General features: G+C 40.0%; 1 long non-coding RNA gene across 1 annotated transcript; it reads left to right on the top strand.

Moving 5' to 3' along the window:
* The first annotated feature begins 300 nt into the window (after positions 1 to 300).
* Positions 301 to 11,952, top strand: LOC103405359 (uncharacterized). Its single transcript, XR_524426.4, has 8 exons — positions 301 to 449; positions 747 to 957; positions 8,750 to 8,866; positions 9,183 to 9,305; positions 10,118 to 10,191; positions 10,551 to 10,644; positions 11,121 to 11,341; positions 11,811 to 11,952. It is a non-coding gene; the product is annotated as an uncharacterized lncRNA (long non-coding RNA).
* The last annotated feature ends 1,447 nt before the right edge of the window (positions 11,953 to 13,399 follow it).

The raw sequence follows: 13,399 nt of genomic DNA on the forward strand, positions 1-13,399 counted from the left end.
GAAGCCCGACAGCAGCCCTCAACCGGCGCCAACCTCCTGGGGAGCTGTGCGCTCGTCGGCCAGGAAACATCCCCGACGGAAATTCCTGACGCGAACACATGTGTTCGTAATCTTGAAAGAAGAAGAAGGACGGGAAAGCTGATCTTTTATCCTTTTGCTTCCAGAAACAACGAGCTTTCTCTCGCAGAAACCACAAGCTCTATTCTTCCATGTTTTTCTTTTCAGCATCTTACAAAACTACTTATTTCTTCATATTCTCTTTATGTTTGCCTGAAATTCTGAGTTGCTGACTCCCATTGTCTTCCTTCCCGACTCGAGTCATCGGGTAAAACTCATCTTCTTCCCTGATTTAGACTTCTCTTTAACTCTTGACCTTCACCATGTAGTCACCAGCCTATCTGCCGAGCTGTACCAGAAAGACATACCATTTTCTCATTAAGCTCATACAGGTATTTAAATTTTTGCTGTGTTTTTCCAAAAATTAGTGAAAAAGTTTCATTTTTTTCCTTACCCACGTCAATGAAACTCGAATTAATTTGTGGGTTTCTTTTTTTGTGTAATTTTATTTGCTGGGTTTGTTTCTTCGTTGATTTTTATTCGAAAATCAAAACAATTTCTGGGTCTTTTGTTGTCTCTAAAAAAAGGTGAAAAAGTTTCAATTTTTCGATACTAGCATCAATTGAAGTTGAACACAATTGTGGTTTTGTTCTTTTAGTGGATTTTAATTGTGGGTTTTTGATTTGCAGAATGCAGAAGAAAATGAATACGAAGAAGGGGTTGAACCAACACTGGAATTTGTGATGACAAAGAAGGACATAACTGGGAGTGGAGCTCCGGCTACTCTGCTGGTTTTTAATAATGAGGTTGGATTTTCCAGGAAGAATATGGACTCGATCTGCAGTGTAAGACATTCTAAAAAGAAGGGGAAGAGACATCAAGGCTTTATTGGAGAAAAAGGTAAATTAAAGGGTTATATATAAACTTATTTTCAATTTAAACAACATCCTATATATTTTCATACTGCATGTGTGGGTAACCTAACTCCACCTGTGTAAGTTTATCTTACATTGCCGGTCCCAAGCCCGGATAAAGGAGGAGGGGGAGAGCGTCAGGTAGTCGACAGCCAGCACTCCACAGTTACGTCGAATCTTATGACAATGAATCCAGAACGAAATCGCGCTAAAGCTAGGACGTCACTCGTAAGTGGCATGCTGTGTGGCCCGTGCACAGTGATAAGTGAGCAAGGGTCGCTGTATCTCCATCGGCACCCGGATGCAGTGTTAAATGAGCAAGGGGGCCATAGAAAATTCTTTTCGAACGACTCCACTCAAAGTTGTTTGGGAGCATATGCTCCTATCAACTTTACACAGGACACACAAAAGAAGTACTTTGATCCTATTAGACGGGGGATGATGAAGAAGCTAGGACAGAAGGGTAGAGTTCAAGAGAGTAGATTGCGTTTAGAAACGTGGAATATAGGAACCTTAACGGGAAAATCTATGGAAGTAGTGGAAGTTATGGTGAGGCGAAGGATTAATATTATGTGCCTACAAGAAACTAAGTGGGTTGGTCTTAAGGCAAATGATCTAGAAAACTCAGGGTTTAAGCTTTGGTATTCGGGCACAAATAGAACGAGAAACGGTGTTGGCATCATTGTGGACAAGACCTTGACACAAGATGTTGTAGATGTCAAAAGGGTAGGAGATAGAATCATGGCAATCAAGATTGTAATAGGACAAGAACTCATCAATGTGATTAGTGCGTACGCACCTCAAGTAGAGTTGGATACAAGTTCGAAGGAGACATTTTGGAAAGACCTTGGAGACTTGGTGCAAGGAATTGCTCAGACGGAGAAGTTATTTATAGGAGGAGATTTAAATGGACACGTGGGCAGGGAGACGGGCAACAATAGAGGTTTTCATGGTGGCCATGGTTTTGGGGAGAGAAACGAGGATGGGAAAGCTATCTTGGATTTTGCAATGGCATATGATCTCTTCTTAGCCAACACCTTCTTTAAGAAGAGAGAAGAACATGTGATTACCTACAAGAGTGGGTCATCAAAAACACAAATAGATTTTCTTCTAATGAGGAAAGGGGATCGTATAACTTGTAAGGATTGCAAAGTTATATCGGGGGAGAGCTTGGCTAATCAACATTGCTTGTTGGTGATGGATGTACATATCAAAAGAACGAGAAAAAAGAACAAGACTTGGAAGTGCCCAAGGACTAGATGGTGGAATCTAAAAGGAGAAAAACAAGTCATTTTCAAAGAGCAAGTAATCACCCAGTGTGTGTGGGATAGAGAGGGGGAAGCTAGCCAAAGGTGGGATTCCATGGCTAGCTGTATCCGAAAAGTAGCAAAAGAGGTATTAGGAGAGTCCAAAGGCTTTGCTCCACACCAAAAGGAATCTTGGTGGTGGAATGAGGAGGTACAAACAAAGGTGAAGGCTAAGAAGGAATGTTGTAAAGCCTTATACAAGGATAGGACTGATGAAATTGGTGAAAGGTATAGAAGTGTGAAGCAAGAGGCGAAGAAAGCTATGAGAGAAGCTAAGTTAGCGGCTTATGACGATATGTATAAGCAACTAGATACCAAAGAAGGAGAGTTGGGTATCTATAAACTAGCTAGAGCAAGGGAAAAGAAAACAATGGACCTAAACCAAGTGAGGTGCATTAAGGATGAGGATGGAAAGGTTTTTGCTCTAGAGAATGCGGTCAAAGACAGATGGAGAGGTTATTTTCATAATCTTTTCAATGAAGGACATGAAATGAGTACTTCTTTAGGGGAGTTGAGTAACTCAGAAGAGTGTAGAAACTACTCCTTTTATCGTCGAATCAGGAAGGAAGAAGTGGTTGTAGCTTTGAAGAAGATGAAGCATAGAAAAGCAGTGGGCCCAGACGATATACCGATTGAAGTGTGGAAAGCCTTGGGAGAGACAGGTATAACATGGCTCACTGACCTTTTCAATAGGATTTTGAAAACGAAGAAGATGCCAAACGAGTGGCGAAAGAGCACCTTAGTGCCTATTTACAAGAATAAGGGCGACGTACAAAATTGCATGAACTATAGGGGTATTAAGCTAATGAGTCATACAATGAAGCTCTGGGAGAGAGTCATTGAGCATAGATTGAGGCAAGAGACACGGGTTTCGGACAACCAATTCGGGTTCATGCAAGGGCACTCAACCATGGAGGCAATCTATCTCTTACGAAGATTGATGGAAAGATATAGAGATGAGAAAAAGGATTTACACATGGTCTTTATAGATTTGGAAAAAGCGTATGATAGGGTCCCAAGAGACATTCTTTGGAGGATTTTAGAGAAGAAAGGAGTACGAGTAGCATATATTCAAGCTATAAAGGATATGTATGAAGGAGCAAAGACTGCCGTAAGAACTCATGAAGGACAAACCGAAAGCTTCCCCATAACTGTAGGATTACATCAAGGCTCATCCTTAAGTCCTTACCTTTTTGCGTTGGTAATGGATGAGTTAACAGGGCATATTCAAGATGATATTCCTTGGTGTATGCTTTTCGCAGACGATATAGTGTTGATAGATGAAACTCAGGAAGGGGTAAATGCGAAGCTTAACCTTTGGAGAGAAGTGTTGGAATCTAAAGGTCTTCGCTTAAGCCGATCAAAGATAGAATATATGGAGTGTAAGTTCAGTGCAAATGGAGGCCAAAATGAGTTAGGGGTGAGGATCGGAGATTAGGAAATACCAAAGAGCGACCGTTTTTGCTACCTAGGATCTATCTTGCAAAAGAACGGAGAATTAGATGGAGATCTCAACCATAGAATACAAGCTGGATGGATGAAGTGGAAGAGTGCATCCGGCGTGTTGTGTGATCGTCGTATGCCACTGAAGCTTAAGGGAAAATTTTATAGGACGGCAATAAGGCCGGCGATGCTGTATGGCACATAATGTTGGGCGGTGAAGCATCAACACGTACACAAAATGGGTGTAGCGGAGATGAGGATGCTTCGTTGGGTGTGTGGGCACACGAGAAAGGATAAGATTAGGAATGACGATATCCGAGGTAAAGTAGGAGTAGCCAAAATTGAAGGAAAGCTGAGAGAAAATCGGTTACGGTGGTTTGGACATGTGCAAAGAAGGCCTACTGACGCTCCTGTTAGAAGATGCGACTACGGGACAGAGGTTCAGGGCCGAAGGGGTAGAGGAAGACCTAGGAAAACTTTGGAAGAGACTCTAAGAAAAGACTTAGAGTACTTGGATTTAATGGAGGACATGACACAGGATCGAGCACAATGGCGTTCTAAGATTCATATAGCCGACCCCACTCAGTGACTTGGATTTTTCAAGTCTCCAATCTAGAAGTTTTCCCCACTCGGGAAATTAAGGGAACACTACCTCAACCTACATGCTCCACTCACAAAGCTTCAACATACAAGCTTCAACAAAAGAAAAATTCAAAGAACTTAGTGAAGAAGACTTTGGTGTATTTAACACAATACGTTGAAATGAAACAAAGCTTATTTATTGATATCTCCAATAAGTTACAAATATGTACATATACATGAGTCAAAATAAACAAACAAGAGGAAGCCTTCACAAAGGTTGCTTAGGAGAAGTCTCAGCAGTCGGTAGAGCCCCAGAAAGAGAAGGCACCGGAGGGGGATCATTCGGAGCCTCAGTACTAGACAGCACCCTAGAAGGAGGAGGCATCGGAGGTTGATCATTTGGAGCTTCATTATGTGGTACAGCTCCAGAAGACGAAGGCAATAAATGCCTTTGGAACAAACCCACAAACCTTTGATGATCATGTAAAATCTGACCATCAGATTCCTTCATCTGGTCAAGCTTCCTCTTCATGTTTGTAGCATAGTCATGTGCGAGCCGGTGCAACTATTTATTCTTATGCTTGAGCCCTCTAATCTCCTGTTTGAGACTCATCACTTCAGCCGCCAATGATTCAACTTGGCAGGTTCGAGCAAATAGGCGTTGGGCCATATTAGACACAGAACCTGCACACTGAACACTGAGAGCTAGAGAATCCTTAACAGCCAACTCATCAGACCGTTTGGAAAGTAGTCTATTATCTTTGGGAATGAGAAGGTTCATGGCCACCACCGCAGCGGTCATATCATTCTTCATCACGGAATCCCCAACGGTAAGAGGACCAGTAGGGGATAAGAAGGATGGGCGCCATATGTTGTCTGGAGAAGGCGTGGCTGCCTCTTCAACAAGGTTCAAGTCAAAACGACGGTCGGAGGGGACAGACATTTTCAAAGGTGTTGAAGAGAGAAAAGGTCGGACAAATCAAGATCTTAGAAATGTAAGAAGGGAGCTTCTACTGGTGGAGATTCAAGTGTGCTTTGGAACTTAATACCAGCCTCTATAAAAATCTGCACTCGATGGAGCTTCAGAAATCGAAGAGGCGCCTGCTCAGAAATCGAAAAGGGTTTGCTTTCTCAAAAACTGGGCTACTCAAAGACCACGAAGGCCGATCTCAGGAATCGAAGAGGCGTTTGCTTTCCCAAAGGTTGGGCTGCTCAAAGACCACGAAGGTCGATCGTAGAAATCGAAGAGGCGCTTGCTTTCTCAAAAGCTGGGCTGCTCAGAGACCACGAGGGCCGATCTCAGAAATCGAAGAGGCACCTGCTTTTTCAACCTTGTCAGCACCTGTCACATGCACACTCAACTTTGCGAAAATTACGGGCATTCTGTCGAAGATTTCTGGTGAAGTAGAAAGCACGTGAATGTTATTGTTCAATCATCCACTTTCCACACGCAACATTAGCTCACGGGTACCACAAATAACTTTGCCAAAAATCTCTGACAAAGTTTAGACACGTGAAGCTTGCAGCTCCCATTACATCGCTATGACCAAGAAGGGTAAAAGAATAGCAAAGAAACATCACTAACAAAGTTTAGACACATAAATTTTGAAGGTCTAGCTACCATATTATTACCCACAAGGGTAAAGGAACAGGACCACTGCTGGATAATTGGAAAGTCCCTGTGTGTCAACCTCTGTGCTCCGTGGCAAGGTAGACTAGCAAACAGGCCTAACCTTTACTCACATTCGAGAATACACTCCCAACAAGATTGCTTGCTTCAAGATCGAAGAGGCACCGTCCTCCGAATCTCGAGAGCCAGACTCCCAACATGATTACTTTCTCAAAAAACAACGAGACACCGCTCTCCGAATCTCGAGAGCCAGACTCCTAGCAGGATTGCTTTCTCAAAAATCGAAGAGGCACCGTTCTCCGAATCTCGAGAGACAGATCCTCGACAGGATTGCTTGTTCGAAAACCGAAGAGGCACCGCTTTCTCAACTTCAAGAGCCCCTTAGATAAAGCTTGTTTGTAATCCTCACACCATTTTCTCAACTTCGAGAGCCAGATCTCCTTGGATAAAGCTTGTTTGTAATCTTCACACGTAACATCAGCTTTCCAGATACCACAGACCACTTTTTCAAAGTGCTCTAACAGAGTTAAAACACGTGAAGCTGGCAGCTCCGACTACCGTGCTATGACCAAGCAGGGTAAAAGAATAACATTACTCCTTGTTGTTAGGGAGACTCCTATATATGTCGACCTCCATCCTCAACGGACAGGCAGACCTGCAAAAATGCTCAACCCTTCCTCATATCTGAGAGGGCACTCCCAACGAAGCCTCTCGAAATACTCAGCTTTCTTTTCCCCCGAGAATACCTCTGCAAACAAGCTACACTAGAGCAAGAATATCTCATATCATCAGGATTAAAAGCAAAAGTATCCCATATCATGTTTTTTCCCTGTCTTTTCCTTTGGCCTTGTTCTTACCTGCAAGACAAGGAGAAAGAAAGCAATCGGTCAGCACTTGGAATCAAGCTTCCAGTTCGGAACTGACTGCCTGGAACCCCTTACCTGATTACTTACCTGGCATTGCTCTCGAGTACTCATCTTCAACATCTTATGCTCCCCGAGAAGATACCACATCTGCCTGAGGAACAAATAGGGTAAGTGAGAAGGATATAAGGAAGCATATGGAGACAAGCGCAACAGAACACGTGCCGTTACATCCACTACTTTGTCAACAGCAAAAGTATCCCATATCAGCAGGGTCGAACGTACTCTAGATTTGATGGACTTGTTTTGACCCTCAAATTCTTCAGTCGGCCTTATACTCTGGCGGAAACCAGAAAACCCTCCAGCCCAGTTCAAGAATAAGCCTGTGGAAAGTTACTTCTTCAAAAGCAAAAGTATCTCATATCACCTTTTCTCCTTTTCTTCTCTTTATCCTTCATGCTGCCTGCAAGATAAGGAGAAGGATAACAATTAGCCGGAACTCGAAATCAAACTTCTGATATGGGACTGATTGCTTGGAGCTCTGATTGCTTACCTTGTCTGTCACCTCTTTCAGCAGATCCCCTAGCTCGGCGACTTGGGGGACTCCTACTACATGGTTTGTATCGTGCTTGATCAAGCCTGAAACTACAAGTAAGCGTCAAGTGAAATTGATACATTACCTTGTACATCTCCACCAGTTAAAGATACCACCCCTGGAGGGAGGAATAGTACTTCCAAAGAAGATGCCACATCTACCTATGAGACAGATAAGGCAAGTGAAGACGATACCACACTTCGGTACTTAAAAGTTTCGTGATTACGAGATCATTCTCCCATAATATTTCCTAATGTCATTTGTACTAAATCATTCACTTGTACTCACTAAAGGAGAGCTTGAACCTATGTACTGTGTAAACCCTTCACAATTAATGAGAACTCATTTACTTCGTGGACGTAGCCAATCTGGGTAAACCACGTACATCTTGTGTTTGCTTCCTGTCTCTATCCATTTACATACTTATCCACACTAATGACCGGAGCAATCTAGTGAAGATCACAAACTTAATATTTAAGATGATATTCTTTGGTGTATGCTTTTCGCAAACGATATAGTGTTGATAGATGAAACGCAGGAAGGGGTAAACGCGAAGCTTAACCTTTGGAGAGAAGTGTTGGAATCTAAAGGTCTTCGCCTAAGCCGATCAAAGACAGAATATATGGAGTGCAAGTTCAGTGCAAATGGAGGCCAAAATGAGTTAGGGATGAGGATCGGAGATCAGGAAATACCAAAGAGCGACCGTTTTCGCTACCTAGGATCTATCTTGCAAAAGAACGGAGAATTTGATGAAGATCTCACCCATAGAATACAAGCTGGATGGATGAAGTGGAAGAGTGCATCCGGCGTGTTGTGTGACTGTCGTAGGCCACTGAAGCTCAAGGGAAAATTTTATAGGACGAGAATAAGGCCGGCGATGCTGTATGGCACAGAATGTTGGGCGGTGAAGCATCAACACGTAGGTGTAGTGGAGATGAGGATGCTTCGTTAGATGTGTGGGCACATGAGAAAGGATAAGATTAGGAATAAGGATATCCGAGGTAAAGTAGGAGTAGCCAAAATTGAAGGAAAGAGGAGAGAAACTCGGTTACGGTGGTTTGGACATGTGCAAAGAAGGCCTACTGATGCTCCGGTTCGAAGATGTGACTACGGGACAGAGGTTCAGGGCCGAAGGGGTAGAGGAAGACCTAGGAAAACTTTGGAAGAGACCCTAAGAAAAGACTTAGAGTACTTGGATCTGACGGAGGACATGACACCAAACCGAGCGCAATGGCGTTCTAGGATTTATATAGCCGACCCCACTTAGTGGGAAAAGGCTTTGTTGTTGTTGTTGTTGTTGTATGTGTGGGTAACCTCAAACATATTTGTCAAACAAGTTTTTTTATAAATTGTTGTAGTGTTTCCATTTTTTGGTGCAGAGCTCCACGATTAGCTAGCGTGAATCTTGGTATCTTCATATGCATGCAATGTTCAGGGATCCACATGGTTCCCATAGCAGGTTGCATATATCCAATGTAATTACCAATGATGTTTTGGCTTCTTTCCATTTTGGTAGTAAGGTCATATCTCTGTCAAGCAAGGTCGTACTGAGAGTGAGAACATCAAGGGAACTCTCTCTTACCCTCACTGACCCACATTAAAAACGAGGCACATTATGTTTGCACCCTATTTTTGCATATCTCTGTAAATTTAGGTATTTTTTACCCAAATTTTTTTTTCGTTAAGCTTTCATCTTGCTGTAAATTTAGGAGTTTTCTCTCTGTGTTGGTTCATCTGCTTATACTTTTCAAATGTTGGTTCATCTTATGCAAATATTGATATGCTTAACAGCCTGCTGACGGCAACAGTGGCTGCAGAAGTGGAGGAAATGACGATGGTAATTGAGGTGCAGTGGTAACAGGAGAGGTAGCAGGAGGCAGTGACCGTGGTGGCGAAGACATTGTTGGTTGCAGAGTAAGTTTCTATTGAGTTTCTTGAGATGTATTGTAATTTGTATTTGTATAACACCGTAACACTCTGGTGAGAATATTTAGCTACTAATAGATAGAGGGTAAATAATAGTGTCCCGATAACTGACTATAAATTTGATATCAAATCTAATGACGGATATTTTTTTTGGTCATTTAGAAAATTTTCTTTAATAATCGATTATAGTGTTGTCTGAGAGGTGAACAATGTAAATTGACTTCAAGACCAACTCTAATCAATGAGATGGTAAAGATTGATTAAAATTCGGACTACGTAATAGGCTAGACTAGCAAATTCAGTAATTAAGTACTAAGAGAGTGTTACTGAAATATTAGATGGATAAGACATAATTGAGGAGAGCCCGTTAACAAGATTTTAATTATTATTTTCTTCCAACTAATCTTCCAACTAACCTCTCACTTATTTTACTTTTGTATTGAATGGGGAAGCAGCATGTGATGAGTAAGACCAAATAAGGCTCAATTCTTTCAAATTTGTCTTAATTTTGGATTGCTATATTGTAAGACCAAAAACCAATACCAACATGATTCAAAGAACCTCAATCTACTATCTTTAACAATTGAAACTATATTGTAGGGTGTTAAATCTTTAGTCTTAATTTGAAGACTGAAAATAAAATAATTTGAAGCTAAATTGATTAGTATTAAGCTTAGCCTTCTCTCAAACTACATTGGTTATTATTACTAATAGTTACATTTTGTGCAGTTTAGGGAACTTATGCGATCTGTTCTATTGTTTATATCATTAAACTTTCCTCTACTTTCCCTTTCTTACAGGGTTTTATTGAAAACAAACTTATACATCCCAACGCAAAAGGAGAGAGGAGGCAATGGCTAGCATTGTTGATAACGTGAGTAAATTTGTAAACAGGATTTCTAATAGTTTGCTAGCTATAGAGTTATTTCTTCGTCTCCCATAAGGTTCAACTTTTTATATACACTTTCATGATTTCTCCATTTCTCTTTTCAACTACTGAAGCAAAGAGATAGTGTATGTCTACCAAATTCAGAAAATCAATAATGTTTTACGCAACTCTTTTAAATGGTTAATTGTTGTACTATGTCAAATTAGATGTAGGGTTGATGATAGAAAATTTATTCATGTCAGTAATTCATCGTGTTCAATTTTCATGCTTTGCCATTCTTATCCACTTTGTTACTTCTTTTGATGCAACCTGAATTATATATATATATTTTTAATCTTCATCAGGCACTTCTCTTTGGAAAGAAACATGTTTGGTCTTCAATACACCATTTAAATGTGAAGGAGGAAGTTCCCCTCTCACATGGTTAGAGCCGTATAGGTAAATGATTCTTTTTTCTTTGATCAAGTATTTGGTACTTTACCTTATGTCTAATGCCTTTTGTTGCTGTTTGTTTGTGTTAACTGATATTTTTGAATCTTTGGTAGTATTTTTATACTCTTTTGGAAAGAAATAATTTATTTTATCCTGTGTTTTTTTTTCTCAAATAAATCCATGATTTGTTAATTGTTAGCTTTTCTTTGCTCACTAAAATAAGCCATCTTAATTAATTAAGGTCTCTTGCTACTGTTTTTGTGATAATATTACTATCTATTTTTCATTTTCTTCTTTTCAGTACACATTGACTTCATGTTACTTTTTAAAATTGGTCCTTACTTGGCTGAGCCATAGTAAATTGTCCATAACTCACCTGCATACAATCTCTCGATTTTGAAGATTACTCAAATGAAATTTGTGATTAATTTTATTGAATTGTTTTTATTTAATTTAATCTGTAATTTTTTAAAAATATGCAGGGGAGTTCAAAGTCAAAGAGGAGGGGCGTAAGCACATATTAAGTTTTTGTATGTAAATCTGATTGTTTGATTTTGGGTGTATAGATCATGGGTTAAGTGATGCAGGTGAAGCTTTGTTTTAGGACCATCTTTGAGAAGTATTGGTTGTTGAGCTGCCAGAAAATGGTCACTCAATCTCTCAAAGGGGCAGCTTTGGATTGCCTTTCCAAAATGTTGAGGAGGTCATAGAAATTAAGCTAATTGAAACATTATTTGATAATTTTGGCATATGAATTTGAATTGGTATTGATTTTTTTTCATAACTTTTGGAACGCCGAGATGGGACTACCAAGACCTAGTTTGGGAGTGAGGTGCTTAAAAAAAAAGCACCCATGAAAAAAAGCTGTGAGGGTTTTATGTGTTTGGTAAACTGAAAAAAAGGGCTTATTTTGGAAGCTGCTGTGAGAATAAGCTGAAATCAAAGGAAAAAGCTGAAGCTGCTATTTGCAGCTTTGGAAAACTGGTTTTTTTTCAAAGCACACGGAGCTACAGTGCTTCTTTAATGAAAAGACCCACTATTAGACTGCTTTTTTTCTTTCCAAAAGCACTTTTACAAAAAAGTTTACCAAACACTCTGCTGATTTATTTCACAGCCGCTTATTCTCACAGCACAGCCGCTTATTCTCACAGCAGTTTTTTTTCAAAGCACAGCAATACCAAACCAGCCCCAAGTCCAGAGGTCGGATGGTCATCTAAGGTGCTGTTAGTCTTGCTCTCCAAATGACTCTCATGAATGTGAACCTTGATCAAACGTACAGAATATTTGAGCATATTTGAGCAGATAGTTTATCCGGTAAAGGTTTCCACCTATTTTACTTTATAGATACACTTAACAGTCTTTATAAATCATTGATTTTTATAGAGTCTGTTGAGATGAAACCTGTTCTGAAACAATTTCTTTTGAAGGTTCTTTGAAATTTCTGCAGGTATTTTTGGAAAAAAGAGTGATATGTCAGCATAGTCATGATATACGACAATGATAATTTGAAGAACCGTTTAAAGTATTTTGGTAATCAGCTTACTTAAATTTGAATGTGACATATCCGTTTAGTTTTTTATACACAATGACAATACTCAAGTATAATTTACATCATATATCTTTTGAAGTACATGAAACTATGAAGAAAAAACCTTAATTAATCTGATTATGGGGGTTTTGTTTTATATCAAGATATTGCAGCAGAAGGCAGACTTTGAAGAGTTCATGCTGCACAGAAAGATGATGAAATGCTACCCATTGAATCCATCGTTGCTCCACTGGAGGCGAAGCTTAAGCTTGCTGCAGGAGGTATACTTCTGTTCTGCAATATGACCCCTTTAATTTGTTTGTACATGGGAGGTATAGAGTGTTCAATGTGTATTTGGTTTCCATATTGTTTATGGATCTATCGACTCATTTATTACATGAATCAATAATTATAACGAGTTAAATTTTTTTTACATGAGCACAATCAAGTTGTTTACACCTGAACTCATGATAAAATTTATAGACCTGCAATTATGTACACATATGAATATGCTAATAGTGTTCAGTTTTTTACTTGGTCTTTTCTTTTTATTAATTTGTAGATCAGTTTTAGTTGCTAATCATTGTTAGAAAGGTTAATTAGTCCCATTACTTAAAATGGGTGTGCTAAATTGTGGTTACAGTTTTAAACCCACAGCAGAGCGCGGGTTTCTTTGTTTGTATATACTAAAACTAAAAGAGAAAAACAACTGAAACACTGTTCATAAAGCACAGTATTCTTCCGACTTTGCCCTTCTTGATTTTATGTTATTTCATGTATGCCGCTGATATCCATGCGTCCTTTGATTCTATGAGATGTCGACGCGTTGCATGGTTCCAGAAGTTCTCGAGCCTTCCTTTTTTTTATTTCGATTTCGATCTCTGCCTCACAAAAGCTCTTCGTGCACTGATGGCTCTCCGATCTCCAGTTCTCTGTTTCTCTATCTCTCTCTCTCTCTCTCTCTCTCTATCTCTCTCTCTCTCTCCCCCCTTATCTTGCTAAAAATCATGATTAGCAACCTAAAGTGAAAAACTCAGTTTTCTCTTCCTTCCTGCTCGACTTGATTCGAACAAAAAATCTCTTGCACGAAATCAATTTTCTCCCCATCAACGATTTCGATTGCATGCACACCTATCAAGCCCTAGAATCCAACCGAACTCACTCCCTTCAGGCCCGTTTCTGCTCTTCCACTCGCTGCCCAGAAAATCAAGTTCTCAAGGTTTGATGTTTCAT

The sequence above is a fragment of the Malus domestica genome, chromosome 17, assembly GCF_042453785.1.
Source record: "Malus domestica chromosome 17, GDT2T_hap1".
Lineage (NCBI taxonomy): Eukaryota > Viridiplantae > Streptophyta > Magnoliopsida > Rosales > Rosaceae > Malus > Malus domestica.